The 22,772-nt window shown below is 42.2% G+C and overlaps 3 pseudogenes; 1 reads left to right on the top strand and 2 right to left on the bottom strand.

The window, feature by feature from the left end:
* Nucleotides 1-2,309: 2,309 nt before the first annotated feature.
* LOC117707590 (TD and POZ domain-containing protein 1-like) lies at nucleotides 2,310-3,412 on the bottom strand (annotated as a pseudogene).
* A 5,116-nt stretch (nucleotides 3,413-8,528) lies between these two features.
* On the top strand, nucleotides 8,529-9,629 carry LOC117707379 (TD and POZ domain-containing protein 5-like; annotated as a pseudogene).
* Nucleotides 9,630-15,739: 6,110 nt separating this feature from the next.
* Nucleotides 15,740-16,782, bottom strand: LOC117707726 (serine/arginine-rich splicing factor 6 pseudogene; annotated as a pseudogene).
* Between the last annotated feature and the right edge of the window lie 5,990 nt (nucleotides 16,783-22,772).

Here is a 22,772-nt window from a genome sequence, read left to right as displayed (position 1 = left end):
GTGACAAACAGGAATGGGGATAGGTTAGAAGTATGATGGGGTTCACAGGAGGGAGGAGATTGCACCAGAATCTGCTTATTTTGGAAATCAAGGAGACAATGACAGCAGGTCACGCAAAAGGTTTGCAATAAAATTGAGGATTAGACTGATAGTTGTGGTTCTAAAGAAGCTGAAGGATTGGGGAAGATCTACAGGTGTAGGAAGAGCTAAGGTGGAAGGAGTAAAGAGAGGCAAAGGGGGAGGAAGGAGAGAAAGAGAAGAAGGAAGAGGAGGAGCTAGGAGAGACAGAGAACAAGAAAGGGAGACATGGAGGCTGATGTTTACTTGTCTGTAGCAGTCAAAGGTAGTTGGTATACCTAGGTTGGGTTTTGGGTTACACCTCTGATTGTATGGACACCTTGTTATTGATCATTACCAAATATATAAAGCCTTTGGATAATTTAAGCATTAGAGTCTCATCTTCTTACTGGGCCAGCATGGATGGTGGGAAGGTCTGGGCAATGCCCAGTCTTGTAGAGACAATCTGGAAGTTTGGCAGATCCATCTCCCATGCTGGCATCTTGAGGGAGGCAGGGCTGGTGATTCTGGCTGGCTATTTCTACCTGTGGCACACACGTGGCCTCTGGCCATGTGGTTGAGCTAGGCAGAGCCTCCCCAGCCTAGACAGTCGGCTTGTCCAGCAGTCCCTTTTAAATAATTATTACAACATACAGACAATTTCTATTCTCCCCTGTCAGGATTTGTCCGTGAGGTATTATTACTGGGTACATTCTGGAGTTGGGGCCTCAAATTCATCAAGGAGTTAGGAGGAGGGAGCTTAAAAATGAATTGTGTGTGGGACTCACTGCAGATGTAGGGAGGCAGAAAGGAATGGCTGCTGGGGATGGAGGCTGGATACTGGGCTGAGTTGGGGTAAGGAATGTTGGGGGAGAAGTGTCTGTGATTCATTAGCATTGGTGCATTACAGGAAACAAATCACAGCAGATTTCCTGCTATAGAGCTAGAAATGAGAATGGGGAAATAGTAAGTGGGGGAGCAAAGAGAGAGGTGTGTATATGCCTTTAGACTTCTGATACCATAGAAAGAGTAGCACTTGTGGTAGGTGTTAGGGAAGGTGCAGTCCTGGCTTGAAGGCTGTGACAGAGCAAAGAGTGGGGGGAGGGAGGTTAAAAGGGAAAGATCTGTGGGATCCACAGGATATGGGAAGAATATAAGCTATTCACAGCATGATTCCTAACAGTAGCAACATTGCAGTTATGAAGTAGCCACAAAGTAATTTAATGATTCATTGGCCGCAACATGGAGAAATGTATTAAGGGGGCACAATATTAGGAAGTTAGAGAACCACTGGTCTAGGAAGTATGAATCTATAATGAATCAATACCCACTAATATAAAAACACAGAAAAGATTTTTGGATGCCTTGACCCACAAACACTTCTCTCCCAGAAGGAGTAGAATTCCCCCTCCCCCAACTTTGGCCTACTCCTCTCAGTTGTCATAAGAGCATGATGGTAGAGTTCTCATTTGCCAACCTTAAATTCATAGAAAAAAACCCAAGTATATCTAATACTGGAAGGACAGTGAGGGGGCTGCACAAACATCCACAGCTGAGCTTGGCTGATTGGATTACACGTGACTACACTGAACATAAACATCTCTGGAAAGCACAGACTGATTTCAAAAGTTTTATTTAAATTATATTTTATTAGGATCAGGTTTTGTCTACAAAGTGGTTTTTGGCCATAGGGACCAGGAGACAACCTCAGATCCTCTGAATCACCACTTACAGGTGGTTGAAAACCCCCCTGTGTGTGCTTGTTACTTAGAGTTCTTTGAGAGAGCAGTATTTGTTTTGCAGCTGAGTTCCCACAAACTGATATGGGAAAGTCTTCATTTAAAAAGAAAGTCTTCATTGTTTTTTCTTCTCTGATGAGTAAACACTCATGTTGGAGTTCTCCTTTCCTCTGGCCCCTGTCATCTCTTCTTCTCAGTCCAATGCAGACATGTTTCTCCAGAGAAACCCAGTTGGGCTTTGCTTAGGGCCAGCACCTAAATTAAATCCCAGTTTCCAAGACATCAGACAAAAACCAAACAAGTACATCAAGAGGGTGGATGTCCAGTAGAATGTCCCAGACAGCAGTGCTGCCCTTCTCCCACCAGCCAGTCTAACATATTACAGCTGTTTCAAATATGGAGCCACCATCCTGCCTTTCCCCAGACTCACTGTAAATGCTTTTGAAATACCATTCTCTAACCAGAAGTCAATGGTAACCTCACTGGTTGTTGCTGTTGGAAGAGAGATGTAGGTCATAGCTGGGTAGCTCCTGAGAGGACTTTAGGCTCCAAGAAAGGACACTGTGTAGAAGTCAGAAAGTGGAATGCCTCAGCCACCAAGTGGGGATGTGACTCCACCATTGACTTCCACCCTGAGGTCTCAGAGACCTCAGAAGCATGAAATGAAATGAAATGAAATCCAGGGCCTGAGCCTTCAGTTGCTCTGTGCTGTGGAGGTCAGCCAGGATGAGAGTGTTTGCAGCATTCTCCACAGACAGATTCCTGTAGAGGGCATCCTCACACAGGACCTTCAAGCCCTCCAGGCCATACTTGTCAGCAGCTGCCAGCACACCAGTGGCCATGGAGTGGCTGTGGAGTTGTGGCACCTTCCCTGCATAAATGAAGCCCATCATCTCCCTGAAGACTTGGGGATCTAGGTCTTGGATCTCAACATGATTCCTTAGGCTTTCCTTCATTTCATGTTCAAACATGGCTCTGAAAACTGGAGATCGAGCTGCTAGGATGGCCTTGTGAGCCCTGAATTCATGGCCAGCCACCAAAAGGCAACAGTCTGTGAAGAGAGATTTCTCCCACAGCTCCCCTAGGTCATCTGTCAACCTGTTCCTCAAATCCTTGATTGCAAGTGTCATGTTCTGTTTTGGTATACTAAAGAAAGCTCCTACTATGTTCACCTTGCAGCAGAGGGTGAGCTGGTCTTGAGGGAGAAGCCAATGCAGATTGGAGAGAATCTGATCTCGAAGAATGAACTTTTTGAATCCCCTGTGTTGGTATTGCAGAAAGCTTACAACTTTGGGGCTCTTCATACATTGATATTTCTTTCCTTGGGAATTTATGATCCAGAACTTGAACTTTGCCCAAACTGGTCTCTTTGGACAGCTGACCAACACCAGGAAAACTGACAGGTAATCTTTGCTTTCATCATCAACCCTGTTTGGATATACTCTCAAACAGAATGCCACTTTGCCACTAGCCTCTACTGAGAACACTGGGCTACTGATGTTTCTCTGAATTCCCCCCATGCAAAATGAAAAGTTGCTAATGGTCCATTTGTAACCGAATTTCTTAACATTGGTCTGTGTGGAGCCCCAGCTCTTGGCTTCCGAGTCCCTTGACATTTCTGCTGGAGGTAGTTTGGGTTTTAAAGTTGATCTGAAAAGAACTATATGTTATTTACCCTTCATCCTCTTGGATACAATTATAGATACACTTTAAATTTTAGTTTCAATTAGTCCTAAATTCACATTCTCTCTCTCCATCTCTCTCTCTCTGTCTCTGACATTCTTCCTGTCTTTCTCTGACTCCTTATCCTGTTGTCTTTTCCTCTCTCTCTCTTTCTGTCTCTCACATTCTCTCTATATGTCTCTATCTCTATTTTATAGAGATAAATAATGTTCACTTAACATTCACTCTTTCTCCCTATCACTCTGTGTTCTGCTTCCTCTCTGTCTCTCTCTGTCTCTCTCTGTCTCTCTCTCTCTCTCTCTCTCTCTCTCTCTCTCTCTCTCTGTCTCTGTATTTGTATGTGGTCTCTGTGTGTTTATTGACTCTTAGGTTAATCATAACTAGTTTTGGCTATTCTATACAACCTTGGAATAGTTTGGAAATTTTTATACACTCTCATTTTAAGTGTGCTGTATTAGTCAGGGTCCCGTAGATAAAGTACAGAATGAGTTCTCTTTATAAATAGAAAGAGGATCTATAAGAATAACACACAGGCTGAGGTCCAGCTAATATAATAAGGCTAAAACCAGTACTTACTTAGTCCAAGAGGTTTGAAGTGTCAGGAGTTCTTCAGTATATACTGAAATTCTGAAGATTGGGGCCTAATGTCATTGAAGAAATCGGTTGCTAGGAAGATTAGAGGGAGCAGTCATAGACACCAAACTTCCTTCATCTATGTGCTTATATAGGCCTCCAGCAGAAGGTGTGGCCCAGTTAAGGCTGTGTCTTCTAGTCTCCAGATCTGGATTAAAGGTGTGTGTTTCCTGCCTCAAGAGTCAGATTAAAGGTGTGTGTTTTTCTCTATTTGATCGGGATCTGTCAACTTCAATTTAAGCAAAAAAAATTTTTAAAAGATGAGCCTTCCAGTTCTTTATGTTACTTAAGTCCACAGGTAATACAGACAAGAAGAATAGCCATTACCAGGGTACTTTGCACACTGGGGTCAATGTTTCATAAATACAGGGATCAGGTCAATCTCTGTACAGCTATTGCTTACCCTTGTGCTGGTCTTACACTGATTCCTGCCATAAACATGATCAGGGAATGTGTGTTTCCCTTAACTGGTCAGAAATCTGAGTGTTCACAGGATGGAGGACAGGTTGAAGAGCTCCTATATGGTGGACAAGGAAGCAGATCCCAGAGCCTCTGAAAGTGGCTTTCTTTTTTCTTGTGTGTTATTACATTTAGACCCACAGACCTTGTTTTGACTCCTCCCCATTTGGTTGGTGGTCTAGTACTTCCCCTCAGAAAATCCTCCTTAGAAATCCTTTTTAAGAGCCACTTAATGGTGTGACTTAGGAATATCCTAAATGCTTCTCAGTTCATCACTTTAATTGGCAGGATTCAGCTTCTCAATACCTCTTACACTGCATTCTCTACTGGTGAGTTCTGTGCTTTTCAGACTTAGACTGCATGCTTGGGGTACAGAGCTAAACAAAGAATTCTCAACTGAGGAAATTCCAATGGCCGAGAAGCACCTTAAGAAACGCTCAACATCCTTAGTCATCAGGGAAATGCAAATCAAAACAACCCTGAGATACCACCTCACACCAGTCAAAATGGCTAAGATCAAACACTCAGGTGATAGTAGATGCTGGAGAGAATGTGGAGAAAGAGAAACACTCCTCCATTGTTGGTGGGATTGCAAGCTGGTACAACCACTCTGGAAATCAGTCTGGGGGTTCCTCAGAAAACTGGACATAGCATTACCTGAGGACCCAGCTATACCACTCCTGGTCATATACCCAGAAGAGGCTCCAACATGTAACAAGGACACATGCTCCCCTATGTTCATAGCAGCCTTATTTATAATAGCCAAAACCTGGAAAGTACCCAGATGCCCTTCAACAGAGGAATAGATACAAAAAAATGTGCTACGTTTACACAATGGAGTATTACTCAGCTATTAAAAATAATGAATTCGAGAAATTCTTAGGTAAATGGATGGAACTAGAAAATATCATCCTGAGTGAGGTAACCCAATCACAAAAGAACACGCATGGTATTTACTCACTGATAAGCAGATATTAGCCCCAAAACTTGAAATAGCCAATATTCAACTCACAGACCACATGAAGCTCATGAAGAAGGAAGACCAAGTGTGGATGCTGTGGTCCTATTTAGAAGGAGTAACAAAATACTCAAGGGAGCAAATATGGAGACAAAGTGTGGGACAGAAACTGAAGGAGTGGCTGTCTGGAGACCATCCCAGCTGGGTATTTATCCCATGTGTAGTCATCAAAAGTAGACACTGATGTGGATGTTAGGAAGTGCCTGCTGACAGGAGCCTGATATAGCTGTCTCCTTAGAGGTCTGCCAGAGTCTGACATATCCAGAGACAGATGCTCACAGCTAACCACTGATATGATCAAAGGGTTCCCAATGGAGAAGTTTGAGAGAAGACTGAAGGTGCTGAAATGGTTGGTGGCCCCATGAGGAGAACAACAATACCAACCAACCAGAGCTCCCCAGGGTCTAAACCACCAGCCTGGGAGAACATAGGGAGGGACCTATGACTCCATCTATATATGTAGGGGAGGATGGCCTTGTTGGGCATAGGTGGGAGAGGACATCCTTGGTCCCATGAAGGCTGAATATGGAGTGTGGGGGAGAATTTGAGGGTGGGGAGATGGGAGTGGTGGGTAGGTAGAGGCACATCTTCATAGAAGCAGGAGGAGGGGGAATGGGATAGGAGGTTCCTGGATGGTGGGGGAAATGGGTTAAGGGGGATAAAATATGAATTGTAAATATAATAGTTAATAAAAAAAGAAAATGTATGATAATCTTTTTATAGATGTGACATTTTTATGTGTGCTGAAGCAAAGAGGAATTAAAGTGTTAAGTGTTAAAAAAGAACTTGATGAAGAGTCGCTGATGTTAATACTAGAAATAAGTCTGCAGGAGGGATCAAAAATCAGAGCCAATTGATTGATTTATCCTGAGGGATCAGCACATTGGAGTCAGACAAACAGGGGAGCTGGGAGTGGCTGAGCTGATTGAATCACTGCAGTTATTTCTGTGTCCTTTAAATTGTTTGTCTAAGACTTGAAGAACTGGAGACATGAGAGATGTAGGCAGAGTTTTCACCTCACTTTACATAAGGGCAGTATTAATAGACCCTAATGTTTGATATCTCTTTAATATATTCTGCAGCCCGTAGAAAACAGCAAAATCTCTCCCTTGTCAGGAAAGGCAGAAAAAGTATGGCAGTTCCAAGTTTGAAGAGGACAGAACTCACCAGTGGAGGATGCAGATTATGAGGCATTGATAAGCTGAATCCTGCCAATTAAAGTGATTGAATTGAGAACCATTTAGGATATTCCTTAAGTGGCTAGGAAAAAGGAAGTCTAAGGAGAATTTCCTGAGGGGAAGTACTAGACCATAAACCAAATTGGGAGGGGTCACCACAAGGTCTGTGGGTGTGATCTGAGTAACACACTAGAAAGAAGAAAGCTGTCTTCAGGGGGTTGGGGTTCTGCTTCCTGCCCACCATATAGGAGCTCTTCCACATGCCTTCCATTTTGTGAACACTCAGACTTCTGACAAGTTAAGGAAAATACCACTTCTCTGATCATGTTTATGTCAGGTATCCATGTAAGACCAGCAGGTGTGTAAATAATAGCTATTCAGAGATTGACATGATCCTTTCATTTATTGAAGATTGACCCCAGTAAGCAAAGTACACTGGTGATGGCTATTCTTCCTGTCTTGACTACCTGTGGACTTAAGTAATGTACAAGAATGGAGAGCATGCCTTTTAAAATTATTTTGCTTAAGTTGAAGTAGATAGATCCAGTGCAAATACAGACTCTTTGAGTAGAAAAACATATACCTTTAATCAGAGTCTTGAGGCAGGAAAACACACACCTTTAATCCAGATCTTGAGACTAGAAGACACACCCTTAACTTGGCCACAACTTCTGCCTTGGTCTATATAAGAATATAGAAGAAGGAAGCTTTGTGTGTTTGCCTATTTGCTCTCATCTTAGTAGCAAGTCCACTTCTCCTTGGCATTAGAACCTACTTCTTCAGAATTCCTGTATATACTGAAGAATCCTTGGTTCATCAAACCTCATGGTCTACTTGCTGGATTTAGCCATTATTATATTAGCTGTATCTCATCCTACAGGTTTTTCTCATACACCCACCTTCTCTTTATGTAGAGAAATTGATTGTGTACATTTTCTACAGGACCCTGACTAATACAACACACCTGTCCCAGCCCGAGCTGCTGCTCCAGTCCTCAGGTCAGGGTCTAGCAAGAGAAAGAGTGGGGATGAAGGGGAAGAGACTCCAAGAATGGAGACAAGACAGAGCATCTGATCAAGTCTCCATTATTGAAGAGAAATCTGGGTATTTATATGCTTTTGCCATGTGCCTTGTAGGCGTGGATACCACATGCACCTTGCAGGTGTGGATACTGTGTGCAACTTACAGGTGTGGATAGCATGGATAGCATGTGCACAGTGGGCCTTGCAGGCATGGATAACATTTGCACCTTGTAGCTGGGGCACTAAATAGCAAAACAAGATATGTGGGAAAAACAAGATATTTATCAGCATGTGCTCAGCTGTTGTAGGCTGTTGAAAAACAAGTTTCTTCTCGAGGTATGTGGCTTCAGATGGCTGCAAAGATGATAGCAACTTTCTGCTAGAAGTTGGCTCCCAACACACACCTGAAATGAGAATGTACAAATTTTTCCAAACTCTTCTAATGTTGGGAAGAAGGGAGGGAGGGAGGGAGGGAGAGAGGAAGAGAGAGAGAGAGAGAGAGAGAGAGAGAGAGAGAGAGAGATTTACAGTGACTATGGGTCTGTATTGTTTCCTGTAAAACAAATATTGAAGCCTAGAGCAAAAATTGCATAGAAAAAAGCACCATAGAATGGCCTGTTTAGGAGAAACTGAAACTAAAATCTAAGGAGTATGTATAACTGTATCCTACAGGGTGAAGAGTAAGTAACTTCTACTTCTTCTCAGATCAAATTTAACCTCAAAAATAACTCCAGCAGAAATGTCAGGGGATCTGAAAGACACAACCTGGGGCTATGCCCATATCACTGTTCAGAAATTCTGCTACGAGTGGACCATTATTAACTTTTCATTTTGCATGGAGGGAATTTAGAAGAGGATTACAAGTACAGTGTTCTCAATAGAGTACAAAGACAAAGTAGCATGGTGTTTGAGAGTACTTCCAAACAGGGTTGACAAAGAAAGAAAAGATTACCTGTCAGTTTACCTGGTGTTGCTCAGCTGTCCCGAGATCCCAGTTTGGGCAAAGTTCCAGTTGTGGATAATAAATGCCCAAGGAGAGAAATATCAGAGTATGAAGAGACCCACTGTGGTAAGCTTTCTGAAAAACCAACACTGGGGAGTTTAAAAGTTCATCCTTTGAGATTTTCTCCTCTCTCATCCCTATTGGCTTCTCCCTGAAGACCAGCTCACCCTCTGCTGCAAGGTGGACATAGTAGAAGCCTTCTTCAGCATTCCTGGATAGAACATGACACCTGCAATCCAGGATCCAAGGCATGTGTTGACAGATGACCTAGGGGACCTGTGGGAGAATTCCCTCTTCACAAACTGCTGCCTATTGGTAGGTGGCCATGAATTTAGGGCTCACAAGGCCATCCTAGCAGCTCGCTCTCCAGTTTTCAGAGCCATGTTTGAACATGAAATGAAGGAAAACCTAACTAGTCAAGTTGAGATCCAAGACCTGGATCCCCAAGTCTTCATGGAGATGCTGGACTTTATCTACACTGGGAAGGTGCCACACCTCCACAGCCACTCCATGGCCACTGGTGTGCTGGCAGCTGCTGACAAGTATGGCCTGGAGGGTTTGAAGGTCATGTGTGAAGATGAACTCTATGGGAACCTCTCTGTGGAGAATGCTGCACACACTCTCATCCTGGCTGACCTTCACAGCACAGAGCAGCTGAAGACTCAGACCCTGGATTTTATTGCACTTCATGCTTCTGAGGTCTCCGAGACCTTGGGGTGGAAGTCAATGGTGGAGTCACATCCCCACTTGGTGGCTGAAGCATTCCACGTCCTGGCTTCTGCAAGAGTGTTTACTGGGCCCTCTTTCTCAAAGGACTTAGTAGTCTTTAAGACCTAATCAGCTATGACCTACACCTGTCTTCCAACAGCAACAACCTGTGTTGTTTCCAGTTAGTCCTGGTTAGACAATAGTATTGCTGGAGCTTTTATCCTGAATCTGGGGGGAGGGCAACATGGTAGCTCAGTACTTACAATAGCTCTAAATATGTTGGAGTGCTGGGTGGGGGAATGGGCAGCACTGGCATCTGACACTACTTGACATCTTCCCTATTGATATTCTTGTATGAGTTTTGTTTGATGTCTTGGAATCTGGGATTCAACTTAGGTACTGGCCTGAAGCACAGCCCCAAAGGTTTTCTTCAGAGAAACCTATCTGCATTGGACTAAGCAACAAAGATGACCAGGGGCTCAGAGCAATGGAGAAGTAAATCCTGAATGTTTAGTCTTAAGAGAAATGATAGGGAAAGAAAGCTTTAAAAATAAAAAACTTCAGTTTGGTGATTTGGAATATGCATGGCCCATGGGAAGTGGCACTATTAGGAATGTGGCCAAGTTGGAAGAAGTGTTACAGGAATTGTGTCACTGTGGAGGAAGGGCTTTGAAGTAATGTATATGGTCAAGCCCTGGCCAGTGTCACACAGTCTCCTTCTAACTGCCTTCATATCAAGGTGCTCAGTTCCTTCTCCAACACCATGTGAACTTTGACACTATCATGCTTTCTGGAATGATGATAATGGACTGTACCTCTGAAACTGTATGCCAGCCCAAATTAAATGTCCTTTTTAAAAGTTACCTTGGTCATGGTGTCTCTTCACAGCAATGAAACCCTGACTAAGTCACTTAGATTTGGGAAACTAGAAAGAAAATTCAACTTGAAAAATCAATTGTCACTTTCTTTGAGAACCCTTGAGAAGTTTCCAGTATAAACAGGAGAGTTCTCAACCATCTGTAACTGGTGATCCAGAAGATCTGAGGCCTTCTTCTGGTCTCCATAGCTATGATGGTTTGGATATGTTTGGTCCAGGAATTGTACCTTGAGGTGTGGCCTTGTTGGAGTAGGTATTGCCTTGTTGGAGGAAGTGTGTCATTGTGAGCATGGGCTTTAAGCTCATTTTAGCTCCCTGTAAGCCAGTATTCTCCTGGGAGATTTCAGATGAAGGTGTAGAACTCTCTGCTCCTACTGTACCATGCTTGCTTGGAGGTTGCCATGTTCCAGCCTTGATGATAATGGACTGAACTTCTGAACCTGTAAGCCAGCCCCAATTAAATGCTGCCATATAGAAGTTTCCTTAGCCAAGGTGTCTGATAACAGCAGTAAAACCCTAAGACAATGGCCAAAACCAGCTCTTTAGACAAAACTATATCCTAATAAAATCTGATATGAATAAAAAAGTTGGAATGTGTTTATGGAATCCTTTCATGGATTGCCTTGGTGTTTGTATTTTGATGCTAATCCTATCCCGGAGGAGGAGCAGGTCTCTTACTCAGATGATTCTATGTGAACCTGCTCCCCATTTTAACTGGTCACATAAAGACTAGAGCCTGTGATTGGGCAGTGGAAGGGAAAGGCAGGGCAAGAGGTTTTAGAGAAGGAGAGAGGAAGAAAGAAATGGAAGATTAGAAGGAGGAACAGAGAAAGAGGAAATGGAGGAAGAGGAGGTGGAAGATGGAGCAGAACTACATAGCATAGAGGAGCCACAAGTAGTAAGGATCTCATAGCTTGGGAATAGAGTGGTGTATTGGGACATCTGCCCAATCTAGGCATGCAGGTGATAAATATAACTGAGTTGTGTGTTCTTTGCATGGGCATATTGAGGTGGGAGATTCACCAATACAAATCTGGCTGGTATTAAATGTTAAGGCTGTCTGGTGTTTTCCATTTGTGAAGATTTATGTGGGCAAGAGAGAGGGCAAAACTGTGGTAGGGTCATTGATGGTCTGCAGAACAGCACCGGGGATGGTGGAATATGTATGACATGTAGAACAAGAGTACTAGCTCCAGGTATTCATGGAAGAACGTGTTTGGGTGCCTTAGCAAGTCAGCAGAGGGAACCAGGGCCAGATGGCCATCTGCACAGGGCAAGGAGAAAGGGTGGCTATGGATTCCAGAGCATAACCGGAGCTATCATAGATTTTTAAAATTATAAAGCAAAAGATTTCAGTGCTTTTTGCCTTCATAGGAGTCAATTTTCGTTCATCTAGCTCTTGATCTGGATGACTGGGGAACAGGGTCTCGGGAGACAATGACTACAGCAGGTATCAAAGTCAGCTAGTTTAGTGAAATAACGGGGCTAGCTTATATAGCTGGAGTTGGGGTGGGGCATTTGTGGGAGGAAAGTAAAAAGGGAAGAAGTGCAGCAGTGGGGATAGGGGCCTTCCAAAGTTATCAGCTAGATTAGTAGACTGCTGATCCCATGATTCCTGAGAAGCCAGTTCTCTGTCAAGGAAATAGAACACATACTGCCTTTATCATGACTTGTCTTTGTCTCTATGCAGCTGAGTAGGCACAAGCCTGATTTGGGTAGGGAATGGCTTCATTCCTGCTGAGCTCTTGTGAGCCCCTTACACCCCACCATGTCATGCCCCACCCCAAGGTCCGGGATATGGGTAATGCTCTACTGTCCATTATCTGGCTTGGGAACTGAAAATACAGCATGGAATTGGTATAAAAAGAGACTTGTTGCTCAGTGGAATCAAACTGAAGACTCAGACATTAACCCACAGAAGTATCAGGAATTAATTTTTGGTTTAGGAGAGTAACAGTGCCAGCCAACCAGAGCTCCCCAGGGTCTAAACCACCAGCCTGGGAGCAGAAAGGGAGGCACCCATGAGTTCAGCTGTTTCAGTACTGTTGAAACTGGATGGCTGTATGTAGAAAAATGCAAATATATCCAAACCTATTACCCTGTACAAACTCAATTTCAACAGGATCAAAGACCTCAACATAAAACCACGTATACTGAAAAAAAGAAAGTAGAGAATAGCCTTGAATTCATTAGCATTGGAGAAGTCTTTCTGAACAGAACATTGATAATGTAACCACTAAGATCAACAATTAGTAAGTGAGACCTTATGAGACTGAAAAACTGTAAGGCAGAGGATAATGTCATTTGGACAAAGCAGCAGCTTACAAAATGAGAAAAGATTTTACCAATTCCACATCTGAGTGAGGGCTAATATAATAACTATATTTTGTTTAAATTAAGAAACTTGATGATAGGTTATTTCTTCTCTGGTGAAGTGAGCCAATCCAAGCCAGATTAGAATTATACTAAAGGCAGGCTTATTGGGAAGCTGCTCTGAGGCTGGCAAGTTCACTGGCACAAAGGAAGAAGGCCAAGGAAATAGACATGGACGTGAGTGGTAGGGAGAGAGAAAGGGTGGATGTGGCAAGAGGTGGAAGTGAAAGATATATATATATATATATATATATATATATATATATATATATATATGTCTGAATTATATAGGAATGACCCTCTCGGGGGACAGCCTAGCCTGTGGGCTGGTAAATTCAAGGTTGGGGGCAGTGTATGCCAGGTAGGGATTGAGGGATGCTCCAAGAACCTAGAGGCCTGGTCTGTTTTGATATGTAAAATATGCACATCAGTCCCTTTTCCCAGGATCTGAAACCAAACCCTTGATGTCAAAAAAAAAAAAAAAAAAAAAAAAAAAAAAAAAAAAACCCAAGTAACCCAATTAAAATGGGTACAGATATAGAGAATTCACAATAAAGAAAATTCAAATGTCTAAGAATCACTTAAAGAAATGTTCAAAATTGTTAGTCATCAAAGAAATGTAAATCAAAACTACTTTGAGATCCCACCTTATGTCTGACAGAATGGCCAGTGTCTGTACAACAAGGGACAGCTCACACTAGCAAAGATGTGCACCCAGGAGAACAGCCCTCCATTGCTACAAGGGATGCAAACTCTCATAGCCACTATCTAAATGACTATGGTGATTGCTCAGAGAGTTAAAAATCAATTTACCCCAAGATCTGCCAATACCACCGTTGGGCATATACACAAAGCATGCTTCTTTCTCCCACAGGGACACTTGGTCAACCACTGTGGAATACATATCAAGAAATACTATCACATCCAACAGGACTCAAGATATTCCACACTTCTCTTGTTCTTTTTTTATCAGTTGGTGTTGTTGATAATCTACCCTGGGCACCAACCAATCTGTGCAGGGTGAGATTCTTAGATGATGTTCGTTAGTTGGCAGGGAACTGAATTCACTCATCAGTAAAGAACTAAAACACTTTAAGTCAGTCAATTCTGCTAAGGCCAATCCTTTAAATGCAGTTGTTTGTTTTGTTTAGTGCATTTAATAACTAGGATCTACAGGTATAAAAGCCTAGATTTTTAATAAAATGCCCTTTGTCCCCACTAGAAAAATTGTATGGGTATTGGCATTTACCTATTCATTATATTAGGGAAGCTAAAAAGTAGTCTACTGCCTCTGTCATATACTACCACATTAACAGAAGGCAAGCCCTGCTGAAGTTGCATGAAGTCAGAAACTCAAATTTTACTATTAGTCTTCACCCCCGCCCCCTTAAAAGTCTGTGGATCAGAAAGCTTTTATGTACTTTTCCCAGAAAACAAAGAGAACTTTGGTCAAACTCAATTCTTAAAGAGCCATCATATTTGCTTTTAAGTAGGTAAAATAGTAAACTATAACTAGACACAATTTTCTTTAAATTCTGAAATTTATACTGGAAAAATAAACCTATTACTTATAAACATCTAAACAACACATCAAAGAAAAGATGCCTAAAGCAGTAGCTTTATTTGACACTGTATTCCTAGAATTAGTCTTTAAGATTTTGTAACAGGATAAATGTCTTGAAAGCATTCCCCTTTCCCTGTTCTAAAGTATTCCCAGTAACCCTCACCTACCTAGGCCCTTGAACCTCTGTTTTTCCACTCAGCCTTGCTTTATTGCATGTCCCCTGATTATTTAGCCCTATAAACTAACTCTACATTACAATCTATAATCCAACTTTTTCTAGATTATATAATAACAGCTGAGGAAGGTATTATACCTGAGCCAATCCATCCACACCTTTACTAAAGAATGAGGACTCCAGTTGTGGTGAGACAGCCACTAGGCAACAATTGCCACTTTTCTTCTACAGACAAATTACTGTTCAGAAAAGGACACACTTGCAGGATAGTCGACTGATTATATCTGCCTAGACAGAGTAATCAGCCCTTAATAATTCTGCAGCACTAAGGTCTGTCAGAAGATCCTGAGCCAGAAGGCAGAAGAACAGATGCTCCAACGTTTTGAAGTAGAGCGTGTGTCCAGGTGTTCAGAGGTCTCTATAAATTGGCTAAGTTTTAGAAACTACGATTTGTGCTTCCCACAATTATAGTTAACTCAGTCATTCTGAATTTCTGATGGGGTTGAAAAATAACTAAATTTCTAACTGTAAAGGAAGGCTACTTCTGTTTTTCAAAGCATTAAAGAACACCAAATCATACACTAACACTAATTACACTGACCATTTCCGGAGCACAGGATAACAAGATCCCAAGCACTAGGACTTACTTCTTGAAGAGTTCAAATTGTAATCCTTTAGTTTCTTTTATTTATTTTGTGGTACTAACTACAAAGCCCTTTTTACTTTGAACTCAACTTATTAAAGGGGTAGACAATGATTTGATTAACAGCACAAAATAAGATTAGCCAAACTGAACAATTTATCGCTGGTCTTACACTCATGGTTTTATCCTCATGTAGAATTTGCACTGTCCCTACAAATGGCAGGTATCAACACTTAAAGGGAATCAAGAAGGCAATCATGTTTGGTAGCAAACTTTCATTTAAATCTTACATAACTCAACCTTTATAAAAAGCCAACATAATTGAAAATTTGGGTTCTCCCTCTAAAGCCTGCACTACACAAAGCTTGAACAGTTAATTTAAAAATAAGCAAAACAAAATGGAACCCTGCAGCAGATCCTGCTGCAATACTTTAAAAAAATCTAAATGAGCTTAATCTTTTTTAAAAGTTATTTTAGCTCAAAGGCTACAAAATCAAAATTATCTTAATTCTACAAAGAGAGAGGGCTTCATACCACCATTTTAGAACCTCATCTTTTTCTCATTAAATTTGGCCACAAATCAAATTCCTTGTTCTCCTTTCAGGAAATCCTCTTGAAGAAGAGGCAGAGTACAAACTCGGAAGAGTAACTGCCTAAACAAGTAGGAAAGTGCTCTGTTATAGTGTGCAAAACCCTAGAGTTCAGGGTTAATCTCTGGAACTTGATCTGGACCTTGAGCGAGTTCTAGAAGTGGACCTTGACGTTCTTTGGTAGAGGGGATACAGAACAAATCTTTGAGGGTGGAGCAGGCAGAGGCAAACGGGATCAAGACAGTCTCCGGGATCCGGACTTTGAGTTTATGGATCCTTTTCCATTTTCTTTGGGGGACAGAGAAGGTGACCTACCTAGTGACTTCTCATACTTATCCTTAGATCTGCTTCTTGAGTGTGAATGGGAACCCCGATCAGACTTGGGCTTAGATTTGCTCTTTGATCTGGATTTCCTGCCTTTTGAGCAAGTTTGGGATTGACCTTTGCTCCAAGACCTAGGTTGGGAGGGACTTTTTGAGATATTTCGAGATCTACTGCAGCTGCTTCTGCGACTCCTACTCTGAGATCTTCTACACCGTGATCTGAGTCTACTTCCAGAGTGAGTGCCTTTGGCTTGTCCCTGGCTTATCTTCAATAAGCCTAGTATTTCTGCCACTTATTTCTGTGCCATCCAGTTTATCCAAAGCACGCTTCATGTCAGAGAAGGATCTAACTTCAATTACAACCTCAGTTGTTTGTTCTGTGTGAGCATCTGCATAAGTCACTTCTGCTTGCCGCATGAAATTCTTTAAGTCTTGCCAACTGCAAAGACTAGACAGATTTTCTACAATAAGCCTGTATTCTGTACGAACAGTTGGTCCATATTTGTCTTTGCCAGAAGTTCTCCGACTACTGTATCCACCTCCACCACTGCAGCTTCTGTAGTGGTTGTCATCTCAATCCTGGCGCAGGTCCTAAGCATGCTCTATGATCATGCCACTCTCTTACTGTTCAGCTCCTAAACGGCTGTGTCGAAGAGACAGCCGTAGCCACTGAAAAAGAGCTGAATGTTTTTCTAGTTGAAGTTGTAGCTCAGGCATCCTATGTAGACTAACCGCATGGCAGGGGGGTGTTCTCTCTGAGGCTAGATGAGGTGTGGTGTATGTGTGTGTGTGGGGGGGGGGGAGCGCGGGGAGCATGGCAAGGCTTCTTGTAAGTGAGGGGATGGCGAAGGCTGGAACTCACCACTCCCACCACAGCTGCTGGCTAGTCAGCCACACAATGGTGAGCACGCACTCTCTGGCCTATGCTATCTGTTGACATTTTAAGATATAACCAAATAGATTTTAACTAAAAACTAATCAGAAAAGATAGGTAGGTAAAGCCAGGACATACTCATCAAAGGAAAAAGGCCCCAAGCTGACATTTCAGTTCTTGCCATGTATGCACCAAATCAAAGGCACCTAAGTTTGCAAGGGAAACGCTACTCCAGTTTAAATTGCATGGTGGTCCTCAGACACTGATAGTGACAGACAGATCTCAATGTGGTTCATTAGTGCTCTCTTTCATTTCATGTTCAAACATGGCTCTGATAACTGGAGAACAAGCTGCTAGGATGGCCTTGTGAGCCCTAAATTCATGGCCACCTACCAATAGGCAGCAGTCTGTGAACAGGGAATTCTCCCACAGGTCCCCTAGGTCATCTGTCAACACATGCCTTGGATCCTGGATTGCAGTTGTCATGTTCTATCCAGGAATGCTGAAGAAGGCTTCTACTATGTCCACCTTGCAGCAGAGGGTGAGCTGGTCTTCAGGGAGAAGGCAATATCGATGAGAGAGGAGAAAATCTCAAAGGATGAACTTTTTAACTCCCCAGTGTTGGTTTTTCAGAAAGCTTACCACAGTGGGTCTCTTCATACTCTGATATTTCTCTCCTTGGGCATTTATTATCCACACCTGGAACTTTGCCCAAACTGGGATCTCTGGACAGCTGAGCAACACCAGGTAAACTGACAGGTAATCTTTTCTTTCTTTGTCACCCCTGTTTGGAAGTACTCTCAAACACCATGCTACTTTGTCTTTGTACTCTATTGAGAACACTGGACTTGTAATCCTTTTCTAAATTCCCTCCACGCAAAATGAAAAGTTAATAATGGTCCATTTGTAGCAGAATTTCTGAACAGTGATATGGGGGTAGCCCCAAGTTGTGTCTTTCAGATCCCCTGACATTTCTGCTGGAGTTATTTCTGTGGTTAAATTTGATCTGAGAAGAAGTACAAGTTACTTACTCTTCACCCTGTAGGATACAATTATAGATACTGCTTAGATTTTTGTTTCAGTTTCTCCTAAACAGGCCATTCTATGGTACTTTTTTCTATGCAATTTTTGCTCTAGGCTTCAATATTTGTTTTACAGGAAACAATACAGATCCATAGTCACTGTAAATCTCTCTCCCTCTCCTCTCTCTCTCTCTCTCTCTCTCTCTCTCTCTCTCTCTCTCTCTCTCTCTCCTTCCCTCCCTCCATCCCTTCTTCCCAACATTAGAAGAGTTTGGAAAAATTTGTACATTCTCATTTCAGGTGTGTGTTGGGAGCCAACTTCTAGGAGAAAGTTGCTATCATCTTTGCAGCCATCTGAAGCCACATACCTCGAGAAGAAACTTGTTTTTCAACAGCCCACAACAGCTGAGCACATGCTGATAAATATCTTGTTTTTCCCACATATTTTGTTTTGATGTTTAGTGCCCCAGCTACAAGGTGCAAATGTTATCCATGCCTACAAGGCCCACTGTGCACATGCTATCCATGCTATCCACACCTGTAAGTTGCACACAGTATCCACACCTGCAAGGTGCACGTGGTATCCACGCCTACAAAGCACATGGCAAAAGCATATAAATACCCCGATTTCCCTTCAGTAAACAAGACTTGATCAGATCCTCTGTCTTGTCTCCATTCTTGGAGTCTCTTCCCCTTCATCCCCACTGTCTCTCTTGCTAGACCCTGACCTGAGGACTGGAGCAGCAGCTTGGGCTGGGACAGGTGTGTTGTATTAGTCAGGGTCCTGTAGAAAATGTACACAATCAATTTCTCTACATAAAGAGAAGGTGGTGTATGAGAAAAACCTGTAGGATGAGATCCAGCTAATATAACAATGGCTAAAGCTTGCAATTAGACCACGACATTTGATGAACCAAGGATTCTTCAGTATATAGAGTAATTCTGAAGAAGTAGGTTCTAATGCCAAGGAGAAGTGGACTTGTTACTAAGATGAGAGCAAACAGGAAAACACACAAAGCTTCCTTCTTCTATGTTCTTATATAGACCACCAGCAGAAGGTATGGCCAAGTTAAGGGTGTGTCTTCTAGTCTCAAGATCTGGATTAAAGGTGTGTGTTTTCCTGCCTCAAGACTCTGATTAAAGGTCTGTGTTTTTCTACTCAAAGAGTCTGTATTTGAACTGGATCTATCTACTTCAACTTAAGCAAAATAATTTTAAAAGGCATGCTCTCCAGTCTTGTACATTACTTAAGTTCACAAGTAGTCCAGAGAGGAAGAATAGCCATCACCAGTGTACTTTGCTTACTGGGGTCAATCTTCCATAAATGAAAGGATCATGTCAATCTCTGAATAGCTATTATTTACCCATCTGCTGGTCTTACATGGATACCTGACATAAACATGATCAGGGAAGTGGTATTTTCCTTAACTTGTCAGAAGTCTGAGTGTTCACACAATGGAAGGCATGTGGAAGAGCTCCTATATGGTGGGCAGGAAACAGAACCCCAACCCTCTGAAGACAGCTTTCTTCTTTCTAGTGTGTTACTCAGATCACACCCACAGACCTTGTGGTGACCCCTCCCAATTTGGTTTATGGTCTAGTACTTCCCCTCAGGAAATTCTCCTTAGACTTCCTTTTTCCTAGCCACTTAAGGAATATCCTAAATGGTTCTCAATTCAATCACTTTAATTGGCAGGATTCAGCTTATCAATGCCTCATAATCTGCATCCTCCACTGGTGAGTTCTGTCCTCTTCAGACTTGGAACTGCCATACTTTTTCTGCCTTTCCTGACAAGGGAGAGATTTTGCTGTTTTCTAAGGGCTGCAGCATATATTCAAGAGATATCAAACATTAGGGTCTATTAATACTGCCCTTATGTAAAGTGAGGTGAAAACTCTGCCTACATCTCTCATGTCTCCAGTTCTTCAAGTCTTAGACAAACAATTTAAAGGACACAGAAATAACTGCAGTGATTCAATCAGCTCAGCCACTCCCAGCTCCCCTGTTTGTCTGACTCCAATGTGCTGATCCCTCAGGATAAATCAATCAATTGGCTCTGATTTTTGATCCCTCCTGCAGACTTATTTCTAGTATTCACATCAGCGACTCTTCATCAAGTTCTTTTTTAACACTTAACACTTTAATTCCTCTTTGCTTCAGCACACATAAAAATGTCACATCTATAACAAGATTATCATACATTTTCTTTTTTTATTAGCTATTATATTTACAATTCATATTTTATCCCCCTTACCCCATTTCCCCACCATCCAGGAACCTCCTATCCCATTCTTCCTCCTCCTGCTTCTATGAAGATGTGCCTCCACCTACCCACCACTCCGATCTCCCCACCCTCAAATTCTCCCCCACACTCCATATTCAGCCTTCATGGGACCAAGGATCTCCTCTCCCACCTATGCTAAACAAGGCCATCCTCCTCTACATATACATATGGAGTCATAGGTCCTACCCTATGTGCTCCCAGGCTGGTGGTTTAGACCCTGGGGAGCTCTGGTTGGTTGGTATTGTTGTTCTCCTCATGGGGCCACCAACCATTTCAGCACCTTCAGTCTTCTCTCTAACTTCTCCATTGGGAACCCTTTGATCATATCAGTGGTTAGCTGTGAGCATCTGTCTCTGGATATGTCAGACTTTGGCAGATCTCTAAGGAGACAGCTATATCAGGCTCCTGTCAGCAGGCACTTCCTAACATCCACATCAGTGTCTACCTTTGATGACTACACATGGAATAAATACCCAGGTGGAATGGTCTCCAGAAAGCCCTTCCTTCAGTTTCTGTCCCACATTTTGTCTCCATATTTGCTCCCTTGAGTATTTTGTTACTCCTTCTAAATAGGACCACAGCATCCACACTTGGTCTTCCTTCTTCATGAGCTCATGTGGTCTGTGAGTTGAATCTTGGCTATTTCAAGTTTTGGGGCTAATATCTGCTTATCAGTGAGTAAATACCATGTGTGTTCTTTTGTGATTGGGTTACCTCATTCAGGATGATATTTTCTAGTTCCATCCATTTTTCGAATTCATTATTTTTAATAGCTGAGTAATACTCCATTGTGTAAATGTACCACATTTTTTTGTATCTATTCTGCTGTTGAAGGGCATCTGGGTATTTTCCAGCTTCTGGCTATTATAAATAAGGCTGCTATGAACATAGGGGAGCATGTGTCCTTGTTACATGTTGGAGCCCCTTCTGGGTATATGACCAGGAGTGGTATAGCTGGGTCCTCAGGTAATGCTATGTCCAGTTTTCTGAGGAACCCCCAGACTGATTTCCAGAGTGGTTGTACCAGCTTGCAATCCCACCAACAATGGAGGAGTGTTTCTCTTTCTCCACATCCTCACCAGTATCTACTATCACCTGAGTGTTTGATCTTAGCCATTCTGACTGGTGTGAGGTGGTATCTCAGGGTTGTTTTGATTTGCATTTCCCTGATGACTAAGGATGTTGAGCATTTCTTAAGGTGCTTCTCAGCCATTCGAGTTTCCTCAGTTGAGAATTCTTTGTTTAGCTCTGTACCCCAAGCATGCAGTCTAAGTCTGAAAAGCACAGAACTCACCAGTGGAGAATGCAGTGTAAGAGGTATTGAGAAGCTGAATCCTGCCAATTAAAGTGATGAACTGAGAAGCATTTAGGATATTCCTAAGTCACACCATTAAGTGGCTCTTAAAAAGGATTTCTAAGGAGGCTTTTCTGAGGGGAAGTACTAGACCACCAACCAAATGGGGAGGAGTCAAAACAAGGTCTGTGGGTCTAAATGTAATAACATACAAGAAAAAAGAAAGCCCATTTCAGAGGCTCTGGGATCTGCTTCCTTGTCCACCATATAGGAGCTCTTCAACCTGTCCTCCATCTTGTGAACACTCAGATTTCTGACCAGTTAAGGGAAACACACATTCCCTGATCATGTTTATGGCAGGAATCAATGTAAGACCAGCACAAGGGTAAGCAATAGCTGTACAGAGATTGACATGATCCCTGTATTTATGAAACGTTGACCCCAGTGTGCAAAGTACCCTGGTGATGGCTATTCTTCCTGTCTGTATTACCTGTGGCCTTTAGTAACATAAAGAACTGGAGGGCTCATCTTTTAAATTTTTTTTTTTGCTTAAATTGAAGTAGATAGATCCCGATCAAATAGAGAAAAACACACACCTTTAATCTAACTCTTGAGGCAGGAAACACACACCTTTAATCCAGATATGGAGACTAGAAGACACAGCCTTAAGTGGGCCACACCTTCTGTTGGAGGCCTATATAAGCACATAGATGAGGGAAATTTGGTGTCTCTGAATGCTCCCTCTCATCTTCCTAGCAAACCCATTTCTTCACTGACATTAGGTCCGAATTCTTCAGACTTCCAGTATATACTGAAGAACTCCTGAGACTTCAAACCTCTTGGACTAAGTAAGTACTGGTTTTAGCCTTGTTATATTAGCTGGACCTCATCTGTAGGTTATTTTCATATATCCTCTTTCTATTTATATAGAGAAATTCATTTTGTATGTTCTCTACAGGACCCTGACTAATACAGCACACTTAAAATAAGAGTGTATAAAAATTTCCAAACTCTTCCAAAGTTGAATAGAATAGCCAAAACTAGTTATCATTGACCTAAGATTCAATAATCAAACACGAGCGAGCGAGGGGGGGGGGGCTGAGAGAGAAGGGGAGAAGGAGAGAGAATGAATTTAGGACAAATTGAAACTAAAATTTAAAGTGTATCTATAATTGTATCCAAGAAGATGAAGGGTAAATAACATATAGTTCTTTTCAGATCAACTTTAAAACCCAAACTACCTCCAGCAGAG

This window comes from Arvicanthis niloticus, chromosome 4 (genome assembly GCF_011762505.2).
Source record: "Arvicanthis niloticus isolate mArvNil1 chromosome 4, mArvNil1.pat.X, whole genome shotgun sequence".
Taxonomy (NCBI): Eukaryota; Metazoa; Chordata; class Mammalia; order Rodentia; family Muridae; genus Arvicanthis; species Arvicanthis niloticus.
The sequence above is the reverse complement of the archived record's forward strand: the minus strand, read 5'-3'. Positions and strand labels throughout refer to the sequence as shown.